Genomic DNA, 27,608 nt, shown 5'->3' with positions numbered 1-27,608 from the left:
TTAGAACAAGTTGTCATTGCAATTTGGTCAAAATGCCATGCCCTTTTGTTCTTGTCTCTGCCGCATCTGTTCTCAGGATGAGGTTTTTCATTTCAGAACAGCTGAGATGTTCTCCTTCTTCAATGAAAGAGGCTTTCCTTCCTCCACCAACACTCCATCCTCCTGCTGCTACACCGGGGGCAGGGTTCCTCTTGTCCTTACCTACCACCCCACTAGCCTCCATATCCCGCACATAATTCTTCATAATTTCTTCCATCTCCAATAGGATCCCACTACATCCTTTCCTTCCCTGCACTTTCCATAGGAATTGCTTCCTATATGACTCCCATCTCCATTTGTCCCTCCCCACTGATTCCCCTACTGGTACAAGTGCCCCTATTCTCCTCCCTCAGTATCATTCATGGCCCCAAACAGTCCTTCCAGGTGAGGTGACTCCAAGTTGGAGTTCTCTACTGTATTTGTTGCTCCAGGTGTGCCCTCCTGTATAATGGTGAGACTGGACATACATCGGGAGACTGCTTCAACAAGCACCTCTATTCTGCCCACCAGAAAAAGCAAGATCTCCTCGTGGCCACTGATTTCAATTCTACTTCCCTTTCCCATTTTTCTGACATGTCAGTCCATGGCCTTCTCTACTGCTGCAAAGAGGCCAACATCAATTTCTTGAACTTCCAGTAATTGCCCCACCTCTATCCTTCACTATTCCCCATTCCCATTTCCCTCTCTCGACTCATCTCCACACCTGCCCATCACCGCTCTCTGGTGCTCCTCCCCCCTCCCATAGTCTTCTACCCTCTTTCATCAGATTCCCCCTTCTCCAGCCCTTTATCTCTTTCAGCAACAACCTCCAATCTCTTTCCTTCACCCCTCCTCTACTCCCAATTTCATCTATCACCTACCACCTTGTACTTCTTCCTTTTCTCTACCTTCTTATTCTGCCTTCCCATCTCTATTTTTCCAGTCCTGATGAAGGGTCTTGGACAGAAACATCAATTGTTTCCGTAGATGTTGCCTGTCCTCCTGAGTTCCTCCAGCTTTATGTGTGTGTTGCTTGAATTTCCACCATTTGCAGACTTGGTGTTTGTGATATATATAAAATTGTTGATTTACCATTCTTGTTTGATTAATCATTAATTACAGGTCATATGTAAAAATATAAGAGCAAGGATGTAATGATGAGACTTTATAAAACACTGGTGGGGCCTTACATAGAATATTGTGCGTAGTTTTGACCCCTTTATCTTGGAAAGGATGTGCTGAAGCTGGAGAGAGTTCAAAGGATGTTCACAAAATTGATTCCAGGATTAAATGGTTTTTCACATGAAAAGTGTTTGATGGCTGTGGGCCTGTATTCACTAGAATTCAGAAGAATGAGAGGCGACTGCATGACACTTCATAATGAAAGGCCTTGATAGAGTGGATGTGGAGAGGATGTTTCCTATGGTGGGGGAGGCTAAGACCAGAGGTCACAGCCTTTGAATACATCGAAACATAGAAAACCTACAGCACAATGCAGGCCCTTTGGCCCACAGTGCTCTGCCGAACATGTACTTACTTTAGAAATTACCAGGGTTACCCATAGCCCTCTATTTTTCTAAGGTCCATGTATCTATCCAGGAGTCTCTTAAAAGACCCTATCATATCCGCCTCCATCACTGGCAGCCCATTCCACGCACTCACCAGTCTCTGCATAAAAAAAACTTACCCCTGACATCTCCTCTGTACCTCCTTACAAGCACCTTAAAACTGTGCCCTCTTGTGTTAGCCATTTCAGCCTTGGGAAGAAGCCTCTGACTATCCACACAATTAATGCTTCAATGGCGGGGGGGGGGGGGGGGGCATCCTTTTAGAATAGAGATGAAGAGGAATTTATTTAGCCAGAGAGTGGTGAATCTGTGGAATTCTTTGCCACAGGCAGCTGTGGAGGCTATATATTTATGTATATTTAAGTCGCAGCTTGATAGATTCTTGAATGCTCGGGGCATGAAGGGATATAGCAAGCAGATAGGAGATTGGGGCTGAGAGGAAAATTGAATCAGCAATGATGAAATGGGGGAGCAGATTTCGCCTACATCTTATGGTCTTATTTATGAGTTGGATTGCACAGAACATCAAGTCATGTATACTGAGCTATTTGAACAACACTTTGAAGCAAATGAAATAGCCAATGAAAAGTTAGTTCCAACTTTGCTGAATGCATTGACTTAAAGTCATACAGTTTACTTCGAAGTTTGACTGCTACAAACAACCCTTCAGAAATGAGCTTTGCTACTATTGTAAGAGTAATGCAGGAACATTTCGATTGAAAACTATTGCTAATTGTAGTACTTTTTAGGTTTCATAAGCGGAATTAAAAAGAAGGGATTCCATTTAAGCATACTGTATGTCAGGGGTCCCCAACCTTTTTTGCACTGCGGACCGGTTTAATATTGACAATATTCTTGCGGACCGGCCAACCGGGGGAGGTATTCAAAAAGGGTTAAACTCACCTCAGCATGTCTTTTACAGTTAGGGTTGCCAACTTTCTCACTCACAAATAAGGGACAAAAGTAGCAGTCAAATCCCGGGACACTTTACCCCAGGAAAGACTACCATGACCATGAAGCCTTGCACGGGCACCTGTGTGCACATGCGTGACATGCACATCTGATGTGTGCATGCGCGTACGTGCTGATTTTTTTTCTCCACTTGCCTTCATCTTCCCGACTACACTGTACATACGGAAACACGAGGAATTCTGCAGATGCTGGAAATTCAAGCAACACACATCAAAGTTGCTGGTGAACGCAGCAGGCCAGGCAGCATCTCTAGGAAGAGGTACAGTCGATGTTTCGGGCCGAGACCCTTCGTCAGGACTAACTGAAGAAAGAGCTATTAAGAGATTTGAAAGTGGGATGGGGAGGAGGAGATCCAAAATGATAGGAGAAGACTGTTCTCCTATCATTTCGGATCTCCCCTCCCCGGTGGTTGGAGACAGCTGTTGTATATAGCTGGCTGAAGAGACTGATTGTCCAAGAAACTGAAAGTTTGTTTAGTTTGTGGAATCTTAATAGAAAGCATTGAAAAGTGGCTCCTAACTGAAGCACAGCAAACTTAAACAAGCAATGGAAATCACTATTTCAATGGAAACTGCAGAAGGAGATGCAATTGAGTTGCAGTCAGGATGAACGCGAGCATGAATAAAATAGCAGCATCTAAGCAGAAACTGACCTGGCCCAACAAATTGTGTTACCGTCGTGGCAGGGCTCACATACACCAAACAGATGCAGATTTAAAGCCGTAACTTGCTGGAAATGTAACAAAGTAGAACACATACTAAGAGCGTTTTAGGCAGACAAAAATAAGTGGACTGTTCAGTGAAGAGAAAGAACTAAAAAGCTAAGTTGTGGTTTCAAAAAGAGAATTAATCTGCACACTGCTGATGAAAATCTCATAACGATGAGAACAGGATAGTGTTGACTTCAGATTTACAATGTGAAAATGAACAATAGACAAGCTGATTGATTTATGCCAGAAGTGGACGGTAAATAATTAAAATGGAATTGGACACTTGTTCAGCTGTTCCAGTCATTCCACAAAACGGGTTTGAGAGGCTTTTCAAAGATACCAAACTAAAGCCTACAGATATTCAACTAAGAATTTATACTGGAGAAAAAGATAACTCCAGTGGGAAAGAAATCCATATTCAGCAACTAACAAGCCACATTGAGCTTATACATGGTAAAAACAGGTGGACCAGCATTGTGGGGATGTGATTGGCTGAGACAGCTTCAAGTTGATTAGAGGTCCATCCACCATTTACACGTCACATCACCTGCAATGAAGTCAACTGAATGTGAATTATAAAGGGTACTGGGTGATGCCACAACTGACTCCATGCCCAACACTGTGAACCATTGTCCAAACAGAGGACAAACAGGTGTTGGTGCCAACATCTGTGCCTCCCGTTGGAAACCATACTGGACCAAGGGTGGACCATGCTGCTCAGAAGAATCGCTGTGGCTTGTTGGTTGATGTACGTCACTGAAACGGCTGTCATTCCCTCAGGAGTTATCTTTCCTCCAGTATAATGTCTTTGGTGGATATCTGCAGGCTTCAATTTAGTATCTTTGAATTCCCTTTCAATCTCATTTTGTGGAATGACTGAAACAGCTGAGCTAGTATCCAGTTTAATTTTATTTATTTTGTCATTCACTTCTTGTGTAAGCCATATTGCTTGTCTATTGTTAGCTTTTACATTGTGTGTTTCAAATCTACTCTGTCCTGTGTCACTCTCATCATTATCAGATTTTTCATCTGCAGCGTGCGATTACTACTCATTTTGAAACTGCAACTCAACCTTAGAGCTTTGTCTCTTCCCTGTGCAGTCAATTTATTTTTGTTTGCCCAACATGTTCTCTTGTACGTGTCCTACTTTGTCTGCAGTTTCCATTGAAACAATTTCAACTGCTCTTTTAAACGCAAGTTGTGCTTCAGTTAGGAGCCATTTCTGAATGTTTTCTTGTAAGATTCTACAAACTAAATAATCTCTTGGTGCATCATTAAGCTTATTACCAGATTAGCTCTTCAATTCATCCATGTCCACTGAAGTGGACTCCCTTTCTTTTTGATTCTGCATATGAAACCAGAAATGTTCTGCAAGCAACAATGGCTTTGCTTCTAAGTGTTCCTGCATCAATTTCGTAATTGCAGCAAAGCTCATTTCTGCTGATTTAGTTGGAGCAATTAAACTTCAAAGCAAACTGTATGTTTTTAAACCCAATGCACTCAGCAAAGTTTATACGAGCTTCTCATTGTCTATTTCATTTGCTTCAAATACTGTTCAATTAATTCATATACATGAGCCAGTTATCTCTTGTGGAATCAAATAGGCTAAACTTTCCAATGTAGCCAGCCATATCTGTTTATCCGGTACTCTGTTTATGAATTATGATTTTTAAGCTTGACAGACTCCACACATGCTGGGCTGTTTTTCTCATTCTCCATCTCTCACTGTGCTTCAACAAATTGGTAGTTGTATTGGGTTTGTTTTAAAAATACCTTGTCACCAATGTTATATTTTGTAACTTCAAAACATTAAACTAATTCAAAGGAAGACATGGGAGTCCAAACTGTGCATCTAACTTCGTGTTTACTTTAAGCAAGGAGTGCATACATGCAATTCACATATTTATACATATAGCCTGTAATTAATTATTTAAGGGAAGAAAACTTAATCAACCAACATATATGGAAGATTACTCAAATATTAAATACATAACTATTCCTGAACTTGGTAGTGTTGCTATCCCTTAACCATCAGTCTCTTGAACTAGAGGGGATAACTTCATGCACCCCATCACGGGACAGTTCACACAACCTATGGACTCACCTTCAAGGACTCTTCATCTCATATTCTCGATATTTATTTACCTTTCGTATTTGTACATTTTGTTGTCTTTTGCTCATCGGTTGCTTATCCGTCCTGTTGGGTGGAGTCTTCCATTGATTCTACTATGCTTCTTGATTTACTGTGTATTCTGGCAAGAAGGTGAAACTCACATTTGTATATGGTGACATATATCTACTTTGATAATAAGTTTACTTTTGAACTTTAAACTGTACTCATGTACTGTGTGATTCTTAAATGGCTTTCATTTCTTTCTAAGTTATACATGTAATTATCTCAGTAATTTCACCAGGCATTTAACTATACCAGTATGCAAGTACACCATGTCCTTGGTTCAATATGTTAACATTGAATTTATTCTCAAATGCCGATGGTAGTTCTACATTTGAAATATTTACTTTTCTGCTTCACACCAGCACCACTCTCACTCACCTCCACCTCCTCATCCAAACAACTGTTCTCTCAACTGCTATTAAACTCCAGTGCTTTTTGTTTATGAATAGTAGTTAATGGTCTGTGATTTAAAAGGAATAACTGAGCAAGAGGATTCATATTTTCCCATTTCCCCACACTAAGACAACTCCTTCCAACTCATCCAGTGCAAATGCTTCAACAGGAAGTTGACGGTACAAGAAAATCAGTTTGTGACACAAAATCCAGAGGCAGCTGAGCCATTATGTGCTTGGAAGTGACGACTAGACAGCCTGAAGAAACCATCTATAAATCAGTGTATACAACATCTGTGCTGGAGATTCATGCATCATCACCTTGTCAACAAAACTACCGTTCTGATTATGTTGTTCCCTGTAACCCAACCTCAAAGTTAATCATCATTTATTTAAAGCAGAGTTATAGAAGCATGAAGTGAATTGTAAAAACATTGCACTTGGCTCAAATTCTACTCAGCATGTTTGTCAAGCAAAATGAGTCTCTTATCACTTAACTCTTCCTCTTCTGAAGATTTTGCATCTACTGGAGAATGGTTTCCTGGGCATCAGAATAGTTACAAGCATTGACATACCAGGAGAGTCACAATGCAAACCTAACCATGCGTCAGGATGTTGGAGCAGGGATCCAATCGCAGACCCAGTACTGTGCACGCAGTGATATTAATTGAGTAACAAATCCCAAGGTGCAAACAAAGTCGGTGTCAAAGTTCAAGCAGAGATCAAAACAGCCAGAGAAATCCAAAAACCAGAATTGGGAAACAGGCAGAGTCAATATTCAGATAGACAGAGTTCAGATACAAATGCTGGAAAGACTCAGGAAAACTCACTGGCACAAACTAGCAACAAAACAGGTGAAAACACAGGACTGAAATACCCTGAGCAATAAACAGAGGCAGATCAGAATCAGGTTTATTATCATTGGATTGTGATGTAAATTTGTTAACTTAGCAGCAGCAGTTCAATGCAATACATCATCTAGCAGAGAGAAAAAATAATAAATAAAATAAAACATAATAAACAAGTAAATGAATTTAACCAATCTATATTGAAGAGATTATTAAAAAATGTACAAAAATAGAAATACTGCACATGAAAAAAGTGAGGTAGTGTCCAAAACTTTAAAGTCCATTTAGGAATCGGACAGCAGAGGAGAAGAAGCTGTTCTTGAATTGCTGAGTGTGTGCCTTATAGGCTTCTGTATCTCCTACCTGATGGTAACGGTGAGAAAAGTGCATGCCCTGGGTGCTGGAGGTCCTTATTAATGGACGCTGCATTTCTGAGACACCACTTCCTATAGATGTCCTGCATACTTTGTAGTCTTGTGCCCAAGATGGAGCTGACTAGATTTACAACCTTCTGCAGCTTCCTTTGGTCCTGTGCAGTAGCCCCATCTATACCAGACAGTGATGCAGCCTGTCAGAATGCTCTCTACAGTATAACTATAGAAGTTCTTGAACAAATTTTTTGACATGACGAATCGCTTCAAACTCTTAATAAAGTATAGCCACTGTGTTGCCTTCTTTATCACTACATCAATATGTTGGATCCAGGTTAGTGTCATGGTCCCGATCGGGGTCCCTTTAAATTTAGCTTGTTTATGTTATGATCCAGACCGTTGATTCCCTGTTTTCCCATGTTCCTTGATTTTGGTGATTAGAGGCAATTAACACTCGGCTGAACCGGTAGTTTATAGTCTCTGGCTTTCAGCTGTTTGGTGTGGGAGCGTCTGCAAAGACACCAAGGTACGGCGTGCCGATGTCATCTGGGCGGAGCAAACCTAGTCTCCGCCCGAAGCGAGTGCCGGTAATTCACCTTTCCTCACCGGAGCAACCTTGTCAAGTTACCTAGCCAAAGTGAGCTTGCAAAGTTTCCTTACCGAGCTGGGTCCGTCAGTTAACCTGCCGGAGGGAATCAAGAACCGCTGTCTACTGTTCCCAGGCCGAATCGAGAGCTCGCCACTACCCGGAGGCTCCAAGTCAAGTCCTGGCTCCAGGGGCATTCAAGTTCCAAGTCAAGTCCTGATCCTGGCGGCATTCAAGCACCAAGTCAAGTCCTGGCCCTGGCGACATTCAAGCACCAAGTCAAGTCCTGGCCCTGGCGACATTCAAGCACCAAGTCAAGTCCTGTCCCTGGCGGCTTTCCAGTTCTGAGTCAAGTCCTGGCCCTGGTGGTCTGTGATTCCTGTCCTACCCCCTTGTCTGAATCCCTTCTCTGCCCCTCTCACCTCTAGCCCTCACCTGCAGCCCCCGCCTGCACTTTGGTCTAGTTCCATCGCTGGAGCTAGATAGGTACTGTCTGGTGTTCATTCGTGTTGGTTTTGTCTTGTCTGGTCCTCGCCTCCGTAGGGTAAGTCAGGCCGTCTTGCCGTTGCCCCGTGGGGGGTCATGTTCTGTCTTGTCTTGTCCTCGCCTCTGTGGGGTAAGTCAGGCCATCTTGCCGTTGCCCCGCAGAGGGTCATGAGTCCCGGCCCTATGTCCTGTACCCAAGGAGGGATCCCAACTCTGTGTTCTGTGTATGTGTCCATGGTTCCATGTACCTGCTCTCCTGAGACCGAGGCTCTGTGTTCCCACGTTCCTCCTCTCTCTAGCCCATGTCATGTCCATGCCTGTTTCTGGGGTCCGAGCCAAGACCCAGGTACTGGGGCCTTGCCCAGTCTCGGGCTCAGAGTCCATACCCTGGCCTCTTCATGTCTCCTCTAGTTCAGGGAGCCGATTCCGAGTCCCAGCCCAGACCCTTGGTCCCAGCTTAGTCGTGGTCCTCAGTTCTTGTCCAGTTCGCTACTCCTGCTCCTGCCTAGCTCTCCTGATATCGAACAATAAACTAAATCTAAGTAACCTCACAAGATGTGTCTTGCATTTGGGTCCACCCTTGCTCCTAATGCCCCGCCTTTGTGACAGGTTAGATCCTCAGAGATCTTGACACCCAGGAACTTGAAGCTGCTCTCTCTCCACGTCTGATCCCTCTATGATGATTGATATGGGCCCCTTCATCTTACCCTTCCTGAAGTCCACAATCAACTCTTTCATCTTACTGACATTGAGTGCCAGGTTGTTGCTGTGGCACCATTCCACTAGTTGGCATATCTCACTCCTGTACACCCTCTCATCACCACCTGAGACTCTACCAACAATGGTTGTATCGTCAGCAAATTTGTAGATGGTGTTTGAGCTATGCCTAGCCACACAGTCATGTGTATACAGAGAGTAGAGCAGTGGGCTAAGCACACAGGCGAGGAATGCCAGTGTTGATTGTCTATGAAGAGGATATGTTATCACCAATCCGCACAGACTGTGGTCTTCTGGTTAGGAAGTCGAGGATCCAATTACAGAGGGAGATACAGAGGCCCAGGTTCTGCAACTTCTCAGTTAGGATTGTGGGAATGATGGTATTAAATGCTGAGCTATAGTCGATGCACAGCATCCTGACGTAGGTGTTTGTGTTGTCTAGGTGGTCTAAAGCCATGTGGACAGCCTTGGAGATTGCATCTGCTGTTGACCTATTGTGACAACAGGCAAATTGCAATGAGTCCAGGTCCTTGCTGAGGACCCTCTGGAACCCCTCCCTCTGTAGAGCTGCTAAAGGCAAACATCAATACAGATGGCCAAATCCAACAGGGCTTCAAAGGTGGCAGGAATGTCCTGGGTGACCAGCTCATCTTTGATGTCTTCGGAGAGGCCATACAGGAAGCTGTCGTACTGTGCCTCCGAGTTCTAGCTGCTGGAGCTGGCTAGGGTCCAGAACTCTATGGTATAATCTCACACAGCTCTGCACCCCTGTGCATGTGCAGCATTTCACGGGCAGCCTACCTCTCTCATGTTTGGAGCGATCAAACACTTCTCATCTCCTCAGAAAATAACTGAGCACTACTGCAGAAAGGGGAGCCTGCCTCCTAGACGGCTGTTCCCCATTCTCTCACCCGACCAGACAGTTGGGTGATGACATAGGCTTCCTTGGCTTGATCAGTCAGAAATGTTGTGGCTGTAATTCAAACATGAGGGTGCACTGGGAAAGAAAAGAGTGGCAGGTACCAGGCTCACTTGAGTACTTTTCTGGAGGAGGCAGATAGGGCTCTTGGATGGGAGGAGTGAGCGAGAATGCAGAATGCAAAGCAGAAGATGCGGTCACAAAATGTTGATGGGTGCTCTGGCACAGCTGGAGTGACTGAGTCTGGGCCACAAGATTGGCAATATTGGCCAAAAGCAACTCCACTGCCCTGAACACAGAGTCCAGCTGGTTCTGGTGTCTCCCAGCATCACTCCCTGTTGTTCCAGGGCATCTCTCAGACGACCGGGGTCTGTTGGATCCATTCTGGCCAGACTGTACTGTCAGGGCGCTGGAGCAGGGATCCAATCACAGACCTAGTACTGTGCACACAGTGATATTGATTGAGTAACAAATCTCAAGTTGCAAACAAAGTAGGCGTCAAAGTTCAGACAGAGATCAAAACATTCAGAGAAATCCAAAAACCAGAACTGGGAAACAGGTAGAGTCAATATTCAGAGAGAGTTCAGAAACAAATGCTAGAAAGCTCACTGGCCCAATCTAGCAGCAAACAGATGAAAACACAGGACTGAAATACACTGAGCAATAAACAGAGAGGCAGATGATAGGTGGAGCACAATGAGACACAGGTGGCAGCAAAACAGGTAATAATGAGAAACAGATGAGAGACGGAGTACTCAGTAATACAGGGGTCAGAGTAGAGCAGGAGCAGGGACAGGAGCACATGGTAATACATAATCACAAACTGACAGCTAGGGGGAAACGCACAAAAAGACAGAGTTCAACAGGAGGTACTGACACAATGTGAGAGGAAACGAGATTTTACTCTGACTTCCAAAGTTACATCTTGAGATTTCTCTGTTTGGTTCATTGGTATAAACTGGTGTCCTCCGGAATTATTAAGGGAATTTATCCAGGTTCTATTATAGAATGATCAAAGCATCCTTCAGCGCAATTACTAGTGAAAAATAAATTTGGAAAATTAATGTCCTTTTATCACCAGAATGATGTAAAAGAATAAAGTACATCACATCAATACAGCAAATGTTACTTTCGAGATTTGCTGATGAAATGTAACAATAAAACAATGGTTTGGAACTGTATTAACTTGGGAATCATTTAGTTTAATTCAATTTTTTCTTCATCTCTTGCCTTTTTCTGAAATGTTGATTTAATTGAAAGTAAAAACATTTTTCATCACGTTTACTTAGATTTCTGAACACTAGTCTCCTCTATCAGTGCATTCCCATGTGTTATTATAACCATGAAATCTGAAAATAATTAAAATATAGTTTTATAAATTGAAAATAAAAACGTATGTGGTTCTTGCACATTTGGACTTTGGTAATATTCTTATATAGCAATCAAGAGGAATAACCAAACTAATTCCCTCACTTTAAGACATACACGTGAAATAAAATTTAGCAGCTGATTTGCAACTAGCTAACGTAAGCAGAAAGCAACCTCAGCCAAGACCTTCCTGGATAAGCTGGTTTAGCAATAAAAGTTTTGCTTCTAATTGATTGGAGAATTCATTGTTCTTTTATTGAAATAATTTTCTAAGGTATAAAATAAAGTTACAACTTGTGAGTACTATTGTAACTGATAGTATTAGTTTCAGTATAATGGACAATGAAGCCATGAACACTACCTCATACCTCATTGTTTTTGCTCTCTTCTTGAACTAATGTAATTTTTAAATAAATATTTCTTGTTGTAATTTATAGTACTTTTATTTATGCTCTGTACTGCTGCCAATATAAAACAAATTTCATGACGTATGTTTGTCATAATAAACTTGACTCTTATTCTGATCCTGAATTTGCTTCGGATTCTGAAACCAGGTTGGAGAATAAGAAATTGATTGCCCTCTAACAATTGAGGTTATATTTTTGAATAAGTAATTTATTGGGGGAAAAGCCTTCTGAGATAGGTGTGTTATATAAATGCAAGCAAGTTCTTCCTGCTTCTTGTTTATACATTTACTTTACAGAAGAAACCAAAGAACAATTTTACAGAAAGAGTTAGGTATAAAATTTTTCATTCAATGAAAACTTATTTTTAATAACCTGGGTATTGCTTCCTAACTATGATAGATGATCCAATATGACGAAGAAAAATAAATAAGGGAAATGGGATTACCATTTCTGTACCTTAACCATTTACACTGGAGTTTTGCAGCTGAAAGGCAATAATTATTGTTGTCCCATAGGTTGCATGTTCATAATATAATGTCCTTGTTTGATTTATTGGTCTTTTGAATCACAAAGGATTAATACTGTAGTGCTCCTGCTCCCAGAAGTTTATCTCCACCACTACTACAGATGGGTGACCCAATATCTCAGTCCAGTAAAAATCTTTTTCTCAATGTTGATTGGTCTTAGTACATGCAGAAAGGTTGATGACAATGAAAAAAGCTGAGTTGCAAGGCATAATGCATAGGGTACCTGGAAGGCCATTGGAGGGAAACCATTTTAAGGAATTCAGTGACCTCAGAAGGGAACTAGCTTTATAGGTTCTCCCTGATCACATACAGTATGATCCAGTTGCCTTGAAATTCTTTTGTCTGCAATTTATGAGAATGGAATATAAATTCTAATTAGAAATGGAGAAATAATAGATTTCCTCAGCTTCTTATCGCCAATGCCCTTCCAATACACCTCCTCTACTTTTCCTTCTTTGTAGTAAAGCAGTAGGATTAGCAGATACTTCAGGAAAGTCTTAGGTTAATAATTGCAATTAAAAGGTCAGAAATTCTGATTCGGGTTTAATTCGGAGAAGGAAGTCTGAGAATCGGAGCGGGAGTGCGGCGGAAGCCATTTTGAATTTTTCTTTTTTTTTCATCGGAGTTCAGAGAGGCGGGACTACGCAGGTGTGTGACGTCAGGCAGTGAAGCACAGAAGATTTAAAAGGAACACAGCCTTATACAGCGGGCAGCATAGATTGCGGGGTGCGGAGTGAGCTGGGAGCAGAGTGAAGGCTTAAGGGCTTTGGTTCAACGGGCTTAGGCGGAAACGGACGAGGCGAAGAGGGTTTGGTTTTCATTTTTTCCTGTTATTTGAGGAAAGAGGGGAAGTATGAGTGTGAGGGCAGCTTGTTGTTCTCAGTGTCAGATGTGGGAGGCCCTGGAGTCTCCGAGCCTCCCGGACGTCCACATCTGCACCAGGTGCGCTGAGATGCAGCTTCTAAGGGACCGCGTTAGGGAACTGGAGCTGCAGCTCAATGATCTTTGTCTGGCCAGGGAGAGTGAGGAGTTGATAGAGAGGAGTTACAGGCAGGTGGTCACACCAGGACCACGGGATGCAGACAAGTGGATCACAGTTAGGAGGGGGAATGGGAAGAGGCAGGTACTAGAGAGTACCCCGTTGGCTGAGCTCCTTGACAATAAGTACTCCTGTTTGAGTACTGTTGGGGGGGTGGGGGACAGCTTACCTGGGGAAAGCAACAGTGGCCGTGCCGCCAGCACAGAGTCCAGCCCTGTATCTCAGAAGGGTAGGGAAAGGAAGAGGAGGGCAGTAGTAATTGGGGACTCAATAGTTAGGGGGTCAGATAGGCGATTCTGTGGATGCAGTCAGGAGACCCGGGTGGTAGTTTGCCTCCCTGGTGCCAGGGTCCAGGATGTTTCTGATCGCATCCAAGATATCCTAAAGTGGGAGGGAGAGGAGCCAGAGGTTGTGGTACATATAGGTACCAATGACATAGGTAGGAAAAGGGAAGAGATCCTGAAAAGAGAATATAGGGAGTTAGGAAGGGAGTTGAGAAGAAGAACCGCAAAGGTAGTAATCTCGGGATTACTGCCTGTGCCACGCGACAGTGAGAGTAGGAATGGAATGAGGTGGAGGATAAATGCGTAGCTGAGGGATTGGAGCAGGGAGAAGGGATTCAAGTTTTTGGATAATTGGGACCTATTTTGGCACGGGTGTGACCTGTACAAAAAGGACGGGTTACACTTGAATCCTAGGGGGACCAATATCCTGGTGGGGAGATTTGAGAAGGCTACTGAAGAGACTTTAAACTAGAATGGTTGGGGGGTGAGAATCAAATTGAAGAGACCAGGAGAGAGGAGGTTAGTGCACAAATAGAGAAAGCTAGTGGACAGTGTGTGAGGGAGGATATGCGGGCAACAGAGATCGGGAGCACTGAGACCGAAGATGTAGGGGAGAAGGAAGAAAAAGAGAACCAAGTTGTATGCTCCATTAGGGATAAACAGAGAGTAAGAGGTAGGGAGTTTCTTAAATGCATCTATTTTAATGCTAGGAGCATTGTAAGAAAGGTGGATGAGCTTAGAGCATGGAATGATACCTGGAAATATGATGTTGTAGCTATTAGTGAAACATGGTTGCAGGAGGGGTGTGATTGGCAACTAAATATTCCTGGATTTCATTGCTTCAGGTGTGATAGAATGGGAGGGGCAAGAGGGAGAGGTGTTGCATTGCTTGTCAGAGAAAATATAACAGCGGTGCTCTGGCAGGATAGATTAGTAGACTTGTCGAGGGAGGCTATTTGGGTGGAATTGAGGAATGGGAAAGGTGTAGTGACACTTATAGGGGTGTATTATTGACTACCTAATGGGGAACAAGACTTGGAGGAGCAAATTTGTAAGGAGATAGCAGATATTTGTAGTAAGCACAAGGTTGTGATTGTGGGAGCTTTTAATTTTCCACACATTGACTGGGAAGCCCATTCTGTAAAAGGGCTGGATGGTTTGGAGTTTGTAAAATGTGTGCAAGATAGTTTTTTGCAGAAGTACAGAGAGTTACCAACTAGAGAATGGGCAATGTTGGATCTCCTGTTAGGGAATAAGATAGGGCAGGTGACGAAGGTATGTGTTGGGGAGCACTTCGGGTCCAGTGATCATAATACCATTAGTTTCAATATAATTATGGAGAAGGATAGGACTGGACCCAGGGTTGAGATTTTTGATTGGAGAAAGGCTAACTTTGAGGAGATGCAAAAGGATTTAGAAGGAGTGGATTGGGATAATTTGTTTTATGGGAAGGATGTAATAGAGAAATGGAGGTCATTTAAAGGTGAAATTTTGAGGGTACAGGATCTTTATGTACCTGTTAGGTTGCAAGGAAAGGTTAAAAGTTTCAGAGAGCCATGGTTTTCAAGGAATATTGGAAACTTGGTTCAGAAAAAAAGAGGGATCTACAATAAATAAAAGCAGCTTGGAGTAGTTGAGGTTCTTGAGGAATATAAAGAATGAAAAAAAGAATCTTAAGAAAGAAATTAGAAAAGCTAAAAGCTATGAGGCTGCTTTCGCAAGTAAGGTGAAAATAAATCCAAAGAGTTTCTACAGTTATATTTATAGCAAAAGGATAGTGAGGGATAAAATTGGTCCCTTAGAGAATCAGAGTGGATGGCTATATGCAGAGCCAAAAGAGATGGGGGAGATTTTGAACAATTTCTTTTCTTCGGTATTCACTAAGGAGAAGGATATTGAATTGTGTAAGGTAAGGGAAACAGGTAGGGAAGTTATGGAAAGTATGACAATTAAAGAAGAGGAAGTACTGGCGCTTTTAAGGAATATAAAAGTGGATAAGTCTCTGGGTCCTAGAACCTTGCGGGAAGTTAGTGTGGAAATAGCAGGGGCTCTGACAGAAAATATTTCAAATGTCATTAGAAACGGGGATGGTGCCGGAGGATTAGCGTATTGCTCATGTTGTTCCATTGTTTAAAAAGGGTTCTAAGAGTAAACCTAGCAATTATCAGCCTGTCAGTTTGACATCAGTGGTGGGTAAATTGATGGAAAGTATTCTTAGAGATGGTATATATAATTATCTGGATAGACAGCATCTGATTAGGAACAGTCAACATGGATTTGTGCGTGGAAGGTCATGCTTGACAAATCTTACTGAATTTTTTGAAGAGGTTACTAGGAAAGTTGATGAGGGTAAATCGGTGGATCTTGTCTATATGGACTTCAGTAAGGCCTTTGACAAGTTTCACACAGAAGGTTAGATAGGAAGGTTCAATTGTTAGGCATTAATATCGAAGTAGTAAAATGGATTCAGCAGTGGCTGGATGGGAGAAGCCAGAGAGTAGTGGTGGATAACTGTGTGTCAGATTGGAGGACGGTGTCTAGTGATGTGCCTCAGGGATCTGTACTGGGTCCAATGTTGTTTATCATATATATTAATGATCTGGATGATGGGATGGTAAATTGGATTAGTAAGTATGCAGATGATACTAAGATAGGTGGAGTTGTGGATAATGAACTAGGTTTTCAAAGCTTGCAGAGAGATTTAGACCACTTAGAAGAGAGGGCTGAAAGATGGCAGATGGAGTTTAATGCTGATAAATGTGAGTTGCTACTTTTTGGTAGGACTAATCAAAATAGGACATACATGGTAAATGGTAGGGCATTGAAGAATGCAGTAGAACAGAGGAATCTAAGAATAATGGTGCACAGTTCCCTGAAGGTGGAATCTCATGTGGATAGGGTGGTGAAGAAAGCTTTTGGTATGCTGGCCTTTATAAATCAGAGCATTGAGTATAGGAGTTGGGATGTAATATTGAAATTGTATAAGGCACAGGTAAGGCCAAATTCGGAGTATTGTGTACAGTTCTGGTCAGCGAATTAAAGGAAAGATATCAATAAAATTGAGGAGTACAGAGGAGATTTACTAAAATGTTGCCTGGGTTTCATCTCCTAAGTTACAGAGAAAGGTTGAACAAGTTAGGTCTTCATTCCTTGGAGCGTAGAAGGTTAAGCGGGGGACTTGATAGAGGTATTTAAAATTATGAAGGGGATAGATAGAGTTGAATTAGATAGGCTTTTTCCATTGAGAGTGGGGGAGATTCAAACAAGAGGACATGCGTTGAGAGTTAAAGGGCAAAAGTTTAGGGGTAACATGAGGGGGAACTTCTTTACTCAGAGAGTGGTAGCTGTGTGGAACGAGCTTCCAGCAGAAGTGGCTGAGGCAGATTCGATGTTGTCATTTAAAGTTAAATTGGAAGATATATGGACAAGAAAGGAATGGAGGGTTGTGGGCTGAGTGCAGGTCGGTGGGACTAAGTGAGAGTAAGAGTTCGGCACGGACTAGAAGGGCAGAGATGGCCTGTTTCCGTGCTGTAATTGTTATATGGTTATATGTTATATGGTTAATTCATTTTGTAGATTAACAGTTGCTGAAGAGGGAGAGTATTTAGTGTGTGAACAGACTTCTCTGTCCTGAATGCTGATGAACATTTTAAATGTAATTGGAATAGCCCTTATTTGAGCTAGGAAAGAGTATTAAATTTTATTCCTGACTTGTGTCTGTATATAGTCAAAAGCCTTTGATGAGACAGGAAGTGTGTCTCTTGTGTCATAATAGATGACCTCACACAGTATTATTGTGGTAGTTCAATTCTAGTCACTGTTGACTACCAGCTCCCACCAAGTATTGGCAATGTTGTTGAATATCAGGGTAAGCGGTCATTGTCTGGAAGTACTATGTCTTGAATTTACCTCAACACAGAAGATTCTTCAGGTGTTGGAAATCTTGAGCAAAACACACAAAAAAATGGAGGACCTCAGAGGGGAATAAGAAAACAACGCTTCAGCCAAGACCTTCCATGTTGACTGTAAAAGAAGGGGACAGAATAAAAAGGTGAGGAGAAGGGGAAAGAGTACAAACTGGCAGTTGGCAGGGAGAAGGTGGGTGTGTGTGTGGGGGGGGCGTCGCAGATGTAATAAGAGAGCAGCAGAATTCACAGAGGAGGAGCAGTGAGAAAATGTCTCACTTTATTCCTATCGATGAGAAGAATTACACTTCTTCACATGGAATTTACTTGTATTTCTTAGCCCATGGCTGAAAATTGTCTGGAATTGTCCTGTCTATGTAGGCTTCCTCATGGTCTGAAAAGTTGCAAAAGAAATTGAACACAATGTAATCATCTGGAAAAATTCTCAATTCTAATCCTTTACCCTCACTTTTAATGGAAAGAATATCATGGATAAAGCTGCTGAAGTTGTTTGGAGTTGGAACAGTGCCCTGAGACACTCTTGAAGAGAGGTCCTGGGGCAAGGATAACTGACCTCCAAGATTGATCACAGTAATCCTGCATGCAAGGTATAACTAGGTCACTGGAGATTTTTGCAATGATTCCTACTAAATTCAGTTTCACTGCGACTCCTTGATGTCATGATCAGTCAAATGCTGACTTGCTGCCAAGGGCAATCACCATCAGGGCAATCACTTGCTGCACAATGATATTTGCTTGGGGACAATTTCCAGAATGCTAATAGATTGAAATAACTTAATTCAGATTGTTATTCTACATATACTGTATCTTCCCAATAATTAATGCCAGTATTTTTAAATACAAGACATTAAAGTCAAGCTTTTCTGACCTCCACCTGGCATTGGTTTTCAATAAATGACTCAGGATAATGAATTGGCCAAAATTAAGATGTAGTACCAGAGTGTGCTGGACTCAGCCTGTTGACTGGACTCTCCACCTACACACTCACATCCTGTGTTGCTTTTCCCAGATCCCAAGGGCCAGAGTAACTGCAAACTGTAGCTATCCAATGAGTCAGAGCAGGTACTGATTAGCAAGTAAGTAGCAGGTAGTGTATCCCAAGTACCTGCAAATGAAATGAGAAACAGACACATTTAAAATTTAGATTTAAATAACTTAAATTTTAGATATAACCAACTTAAAGGAAAATTAAAGCACATTAAAATTCCCCATTCCCTCTATCTATTTCCTTAGTCACTGCATTGTACTGTAAACACTTTGAACATTTTATAATGTGGTTTACATTGTAAATACATGCTGGTATTTATGTATTTATGCACATTTTATCCTACATCTAAACTTCTAACTTTTGTCAGGCCTGCTCAGGCAGGCACCATCCAGTCTCCTCTCAGCTAACAGGAGTCACATGCCACAAACAAAACAAAAACCTACAGTAGCTGGAAATTCGAGCAACACACACAAAATGCTGGTGGAACTCAGCAGGCCGGGCAGTAGGAAAAGGGTACAGTTGACATTTCGGGCTGAAACCTTACGACAGAAGTCACCCTGCCACTCATTTTCAACTCATAACCTGCAGCCTATTTAAACCCAGCTCTCATCCATAGTCCTTGTTAACCCATCGAACTAGCCAGCGTAATCCAGTTATTCCTAGCCTTCAGTTACCTTGTTGCCTTGTCATGTTAAGTATCCATTCTCCCTTGTTTTGTGCCTTGTTGTGGTTTGTTTATTTGTAGTTTATTATTAAAGTGATTGCTCCCCAATAAATCATTTCTGCTGCTTTCTATTTGGGTAAGGCCTCCTCTACATTTCTTGGTAGGATGGGTGAAACAGTGATTGACCCAGCAGAGTTTGCTTGCCTAAAGAAAGTTGGCTGCCTTAACGACTATACAATCCAGAAGCAGCAGGAAACCATCAACTACCTGCTCGTCGCTCTGAACCAGCTCTCCGTTTCATTACTAGAACCCCTACACCAGTCAGAGCAATCCCTCAGAGCCCCAGATTCTGGTGTCTGAACACTTTGATGGATCCCCAACCTGATGCGGCAACTTCCTGTCCCAGTACATCTTACTCTTTGAGCAGCAGCCATCTCTGCAATCTACAGACTGAGTATACATTGCCTGCCTCATCTTTTTCTTGACCGAGCAAACTCTGACCGAGGTTCCTGCTAATTAGGACAATAAAACCATCATCTGCAATAAATATGAGGAATTCACTGCTGGGATGTGCTGGGTTTTTGGCCATCTGTGATGTGGAAGGGAGTCAGTGAACGAGATACCTTGTCTGCATCAAGGCTCATTCGTGCTGGATTACACCATGGAATTCAGATGTAATTCAGAGGCGCTGCTGGCCCATTACTCCCAGAGCCTCTCAGAGCATTTGTAAGATGAGCTGTCAATCTTGGACATGACCTCTAACCCAAGTCTCATTGCTTTGTCCCTCCGTGTTGACATGCTTGATGGAAAATCCCTCCAGATCACCAGCCAGAACCCCATTTCCTTTCCCTGAACCATTTTAGCCTGCAGGACACTCAACATCAGCACCTTCAGAACCCATGCAGTCAGTGACAGCTCCCCTAACCCCTGCAAAGCATGAATGTTGGTGGAAAAACAACTTAAGCACTTACCACCGAGCATATGATTACCCAGGCATCAAGTGCCCACTGCCTCTGGGAAAGCTGCACCACCAAGTAGAGATGAGGGGACATCCATCTGGTAAGCTCTCCCCGGCCCCTCATCCCAGCACCATAGCTCAATTTAGTCATTCTGTCCTCTTCTACACCCTGATGACTCTACACGCACGGAAATCTCTGGTGGATCCTGGTGCAGCAGGCAACCTTTGGACTGAACTCTGTGTGTGCAGCCTAGACTCCTTCCCTTTCACACACTGCTTCTGCATCGCAGCCATTGATGGATGTTCCTTTAGGTCTAGGATGGTCAGAGCATGCACATGGCCAAAACACCAGCGAGCACTGCGAGGCCTTCCAATTCCTTCTCATCAACTCTCCCAACACTCCTCCCTTCTTGGATTACCCCTGGCTCTCCACTGATGACCATCACCACACCTGGTCATTAGTTCATTGCTGAGCTGGGGCGCCACCTGTTTCACCACCTGCTTGGAAACTCAGTTGTCTTCACCCAGTAAATCCATGGAGACAGAGAAAATACTCGACCTCACCAATCTCCAGCAGGAACGCCACAACTTACCCATTGCCTTCAGTAAAAGTGAAGCCAACCCTTTGCCACCTCTCAGAGCACAACACTATACAATAACCTCCTCCCGGGCACAACCCCTCCCTGAGGTTGTCCATTCTCCCTCTCTTCTCCTGAAACCCAAGCTTTGAATGACTGCATCGTTGAAGCACTACAGCCTGTCTTCATTTCACCATTCCAGTTCCCAGCTGGTGTAGGATTCTTCTTTGTCAAAAAGAAAGACAGGGGTCTCCGTCATTGCATCAACTACCATGGACTCAAGAAAATCACCATTAAGAACTGTTACCCTTTCTTCTTGATGGATAGTGCATTCCAAATACTTCACAGAGCCTTAATCTTTACCAAATTGGATCTACAGAGTGTGTACCACCTGATTCGCCCCCACTAGGGGATGTGTGGAAGACGGTTTTCATATCACTCTTTGGCCACTATGATACTTGATGATGCCTTTCAGACTTACCAACAGTTCAGCCATTTTCCAAGCCTTCATTCACAAAATCCTCTGAGACTTGTTACACATTTGTGTTTGCCAACCTCAACGACACCCTCATCTTCTCCAAGAACCTCTAAAGTATACATCTGTCACATCCGTTCAATCATTCAGCATCTCCTTGAAAAGTTAGAAAAGTATTAGTTCCACACCTCAGTCATTTCCCTCCAAGGTTATGTCCTTTCACCCCGGATAAAGTGCGCACTGTCATTGAGTCATCACAAACACGCACCCTCATACAACTACAGCGCTTTCCAGAATTTGCCAACACCTGCCATCGTATCATCAAAATCTACAGATAAATCGCTCATTCACACATCTTCCTCACTCGCGGGGCAGTCTCGATGAGCCAGATGGCCCACTCCTGCTTCTATTTCTTCTGTTCTTATGTTTAAGTCACCTGCCTTGTAGATGAGCTGTTTTACTGCCGTGGACCACGCTTTCGAGGAGTTTAAGATCCCCTTCGGATTGTTTGTGGCAGAGAAAAATGCATCTGATGTGGGCACCAGTGAGGCCCAGATGGGAAGACACATCCTTGTGCCTTTTTCTCATGCAAGTTAAACTCAACACAGTGCAGTTATGAAGTAGGCAGCAGAAAGCTACTCACCATTAAATGGGCCTTGGAGGCATGGAGATGTTGGTTGATTTGAAACACCAAGACTATCCTGAATTGGACTGACCACCAGAATCTTTATGCATTCAGCAGACCCACCAACTCAAACAGCATCAGACTTGCTGGGCCTTCTCCGTCAAGTAATTCAACTTCAACATCTCGTACTGACTCGACTTCAAGAGCACAATGCTGGACATCCTGTCATGACAGTTTGATCTAGCTGTGACTGAGGTCAATCCTCAGCCCATCATTTCTTTCTCATAGATCCTTGCCCTGATCATCTGGAATCCTGAGAACCAGGTGCGCCAGATCGTACAGTACAAGCCTGCTCTGGCCAAGTACCTGACAACCACATGCACGTGCACTCTGAGGCACTCCAGTAGGCACCTTCCTCTCCCCACTCTGACCACCCAGGTGCATGACGGAACCTAGACTTTCTGCGATGCCTGTTCTGGTGGCCCATGATGATCAGAGATGCACAGTACATAGTTCATCAATGCCTGCCCTCGACGTACTCAGTCCAATTCCTCTAGGCAGTGGTCCTCTGGGCTCCTGTGGCCTCTACCAGTCCCTCAACACCAATGGTTCCACATCGCTGTGAACTTCATGAAGGGTTTTCCACCTTTCATTGGGGCCTCAGGGATTATGACAGTGATGGACTGGTTTCCCAAGCTGGCCCACTTCGTTGCCTTTCCCAAACCTCCATCAGCTACTATGACAGCGGACCTGGTTCGTCAATGCGTAGTTAACTTCCACGGTTTCCCTCAAGACATTGTGTTGGAACAGAGCCCGCAATTCATCTCCCACTTCTGGCGAGCCCTCTACTCCTTCCTCCAGACTTCAGTGCATTTGTCCTCTGGCTATCACAATGCCCAGTCAGAAGGAGCCAACCAACAAGTGGTGATGTTTCTGCGATGCTTCGCCACCTCTAACCCTTCCACATGGAAGAAGCTTCAGCTCTGGGCTGATCTCTCGCACATCTACACACCTTCTCTGCCTTGGGTATGTCGCTCTTTGAAGTATCCCATGGCTACCAATCCCCATTGCTTCTCATGGAGACACCTACTCTGGAGGTTTCATCCACCAGAGCTCTGGTTTGCTGCTGTCAGAATGCTTGGAAGAAGACACAGAGAACCATCCTAGCTGCCAACTGCATCTACTGCCTGCAGGCCAGTCCCACTACCCTAGACTTTGTCTGGCTGTCCACCCGAGATTTGTCTCTGTGCACCGACTACTGCAAGCTCTCACCCCATTTCATCGGTCCCTTCCAGATCACCTACCTGATCAATCTAGTCACTTACCATCTCTAGCTGCCATCATCCCTCAGGATGGTAGCACCTTCCGTTTTCCCTGCCTCAAGGGAGGTTATCCATGGATCACTCAAGCACCTGAGCCTGCATCTCCAGAATCTACGATGGTGAAAGGTTCTCCTGTATTTACGATTCACCACTTGATGGACTCACCTCATCATGAATCAAAACGATGCTGGAGAGGTAGCAATGGGGGTCATGCTAATGGCAGATGAACTGAAAAAGTATTTTGCATTAGTCTTCATTGTGGAAAACACTAGCAGTATGGTGGAAGTTCCAGGTGTCAGGGATCATGAACTGTATGAAGCTACCATTACTAGAGAGAAGGTTTTTGGGAAACTGAAGGGTCTGAAGTTCACCTGGATCAGATGGCGTACACCCCAGGGTTCGGAAAGAGGTGGCTGAAGAGATTGTGGAGCTATTAATAATGAATACTCAAGAGTTACTATATTCTGGAATGGTTACGGAAGACCGGAAAATTATAAATGTCACTGCACTCTTCTGGAAGGGAGAAAGGCAGAAGAAAGGAAACTATAGGCCTCCTCTACATTTCCTGACAACTTTATTTTTATATAATTCGTTATTCTGTATAATTGTTGCATGAAGTGCCAACACACCACAGCAGTTTCCTAATACATGTAAATATATATGGCAAATAACATTGATCCTTGATCTTTTATTAAAACCTTGAAACTAAATTAAAATAAGTAAAACTTATCTATACATATCTACTTCTACAGGGTCAGTAACCTCAGTAACATGCATCCAGACCCTCAGCACAAGGAATCAGTGCTCTACCATCAGATCAGACTGCTGGATGTGTTATTGTATGACCTTCATTACATCTTTGACTTTCACCTTCATCTGAGCGCACTCAGGTATCTGGGGCGTAATGCGGTGTGAAGGGCTGACAGCCAGCAGATCCCTCTGGAACCACCAGCCGTCAGTCAGAGCCATTCAGGACATTGCTTTAATTTCCTTTACCTCATTCAGGGACCCCGGGGATACTTAAAGCAATCCTACTGTCAACTCTATTGCGATTAGATAACTCATCACAGACTGCTTATGAAATCTGGACTCTTAATGATTCCAACAGCAGGGAGCAGAGGAATCCATTTTAATAACTTACTTTTAAGATAAATAAATTGAAATAAAACCACAAGTTCTTAAGCAAGATTAGTGAAGCAGCTGAGTTAGATTTTACAATAGTAGGTTGTAGGTTGTTCAACGGTGCCTATCACTTCAGAGGGTTTGGTCCTGCATCCATCAGATTTCGAAAAAGTTGCCCACTGCTGAGAGTGAAAGCTGTTAATGATGCAGTGAGAGAGTCAGGGATCTGAATGAAGAGTACAGCACCTAGCTTGGGAATTAAACAGCAGAAGGTGAATCTGAACGAGTAAATTCATGTCAATTGGAACACAGAAGGAACACAAGGGAGCAGGAAAGAACAAATAGATTGTCAGAGATGTAGACAAGGGACATACACATTTAAAAATAACCTCATTTATAATCTCCAAAAACAATTCTCCATTGAATTGATAAGGCATTACACAAATTTTTTTTGGTGTTAAAAAGTCTAATTGACAATCATTAATATTATTCATCTATTAGTGCTAGCATCTGTGAGATTGGGGCCAAGGGATGAACCCCGGACACTCGAGGAACCAATGTTCACAATGACAGATAATCTGGGATACAGGCCAGCAGAGATCACTCAGCTATCAGGCTGGCTGGGACCCAGTGGAGAGAGCATGACAGCAAACCAATTGGAACAAGTTAGACCAGCATAAACATGAGCACTCAGTAGAAACATCATTAGCTGCACACTGATGATGTCACTTTGACTGGTGACATAAAAGGTTATGACCAAACAGGCAACCAACCCGAGCTATTAATCTTCTCTTTCGTATTATTCACTTAGAATACAGAAAATATTGGAAATATTCACAAGATCAGGCCACATCTGTAGAAAAACAAACAATTTGGAGGCATTTCGTCAGAAGTGAAAAGGAGATAAAAGAACCTTGTAAAGCTGCATTGAGGGTAGGGAGGGTGAAGCCAGGCTAATAAGCTGTAAAGAAGGTCAAAGTTCAACACACATTGAAGGACGTAGACAGCATACAGCTGCAAAACAAAGAAACACTGCAGAACCCAGGACAGGTGTAAAATAGATATGTCCTACAGAAGAAGTTCTCAGTTGGGAGGGGTAGGCAACCATAGCTGACAAGTGAAGTTAAGGAGTGCTTAAAAGCCAAGGAAAAGGCATATAAGGTAGCAAAAGTGAGTGGAAAGTTGGATCATTGAGAAGTTTTAAAAATCCAACAAAAGGCAAGTAAAGAAGCTACAAGTAGGGAAAAGGTGAAATATGAGGGCAAACTAGCCAATAACATAAAGCTGGATACTAAAAGTTTTTCAGTTATATCATGTAAATAATAAAGCACGTTCAGCACTGAGGACATTAAGCATCAAACCGCAGCCAACAGTGAGTCAACATCGATAAGCCACTGAGATGATCAAACCCAGCAGCATAGGACCCAAAAGCACAGCACCTTCCGCCAGCAGCAGCAAATGGGAGAGCAATCAAACACAAGAAGAAGGCACTGAACACCAGTTTGTTTTCCGCTATTGTCCTCATTGATTTTAATTTGCTTGATGCTTCAGTTGGCATGGAATAAGGGAGCTGATCATGAATTCATGTTCTGCCATTAGGAAATGACGCAGCTACCCCATGGACTGCCAATAGTTTCACTCAACGCTGAATCCCCCAGGAGATTGGAGAAGCATTTAGTTAGCCAAAAAAATACTTCACTTAAGAGGGAAATTACATGCTGCAATTAATCACAAATCAGAAAAGGAGGAGGTATATCTAGAAGAAGAAGAGTATCCAGTTGTTTTGTAAGCAGTCTGCAAGCTGTCAACATTAATCACTGCTGCTATTTTGCCTGAGTCAATGGGAGCACTTGATGAGTGAGAACATGTGCATTTGAACATTGACAAAAGCATGAGGGAGTTGCAAATTGCAGAGCAGGTGGACATACCAGCAGGTCAAACTGGACATGCCCTCCAGTCCTAGAGGGAGAAAAAAAGGAAACAAATGAAGAAAGATGAGGCTTGAATCATTGACTCAGTTTCTCTTCCATCATTGCAGACTGAGCATGACCAGCATTTTCTATTTTGTTTTAGATTTTTTGCTATCTGCAGTATTTTTTTCAATATTATTCACATAAAGTTCTTCCACTTGAGCTCAAATCTGAGGAATGAGTGATAATTACAGTTGATGAAGCATACAGAACTCACATAATGTTGCTCACCCAGCAGCAAAGCTTCCTCAAAAGCTAAAGCAGTGAGCAATACCCTAAAACTAACTTTTGGATTTTGACACTTACCTTCTAACCTGATGTTGTGGTTGCATTTATCCAGAGTAGCAGAAACCACCCTAGGCCATGGCTGTTTTGAGATCTGACATAGGCTTCGAAGTGCATGCATTGAGGTGATTGAAGTCGAAAACATGAAGTATCCTGATATCATCACAGGATTCACATCGATAAAGATGAGTGATCATCATGGTAAAATCTACCTTTTCTGTCCCATGGTGACATATAGCTATTCTAAAATGTCACTTTTCACAATTATCGTCCTTGCTGCAAGTTTTCTCTGTGCCTTTGATGCTGCAAGTTTTTCACTGCATGCATATACATACATTTTGCATACATGTACACATACATACAGAAATTTAAATTTGACTTTTTAGCTTTGATTGACTTTGACATTACCCTGCAGAGAAGAATAACTTGAAATCAGTCTTTGATATTTTTCTTTTTATGCTTAGTAGTGACTTTTACAGTCATTTAATTGTAACTTAATTTAATTTGGGGGTTTGACTTCAGAAATTTAGAGGAACAATCAATACTAACAGCACAACAGAGGTGAAATGATATCCAGTTCTGTTATACATGGGTGGCATATTGTTTTTGCAGTGAGTGCCAGTTGTCTTGCAGCTCCAGTGATCCAGGATTATTTCTGTCATGCTCTCTGTGTGAAGTTTGCATGTTCTTTCTAAGTTCCAGTTTCCCCTCTCATCCAAATTGGTTGGTCGGTTAACTGGATACTATAAATGATTTCTAATGGAGGTGGGAGAATGAGGGGAGAGTTATTGGATATGGTGAGAGAATAGGTTGCAAAGAGTTAAGTGGAGGGATGTGACTGATGGAATTGCTCTGAGAGGTGGCATTGACTTTATAGATGGAATTATTCTGGCTGCCTTGCAAGGAAGTATAAACATATGTTCTCCTACTAGACTGCTATGGATCATTTTCGTATATCTTCACCATAGGACTGCAGCTCCTCTCTTTAACGATCCTGATTCCAGAAGTCCAATGATCCCTATGTATATGGAGAAGTTTACAAAATCAGAAGTCTGAAACCCAAAATGGAATTTTAGACAAATTAATCCAGACAAATAAAAATAAATTCAAACTTTGATTTTCCTTTCATCGCTACTCTGAGAAAAGCCCAATACATAGATTTTTCCTAAAATGCAAGCAAAAAATATGTTGGTACAGTTAAAGCGACACACACAAAATGGTGGAGAACTCAGCAGGTCAGGCAGCATCCATGGAAATCAACACTTGACTTTTCAGGTTGGAACCCTTTTTCAGGACTGGAAAGAAAAG

Source organism: Mobula hypostoma, chromosome 10, assembly GCF_963921235.1.
Source record: "Mobula hypostoma chromosome 10, sMobHyp1.1, whole genome shotgun sequence".
In the NCBI taxonomy this organism is placed as follows: domain Eukaryota; kingdom Metazoa; phylum Chordata; class Chondrichthyes; order Myliobatiformes; family Myliobatidae; genus Mobula; species Mobula hypostoma.
The sequence above is the reverse complement of the archived record's forward strand: the minus strand, read 5'-3'. Positions refer to the sequence as shown.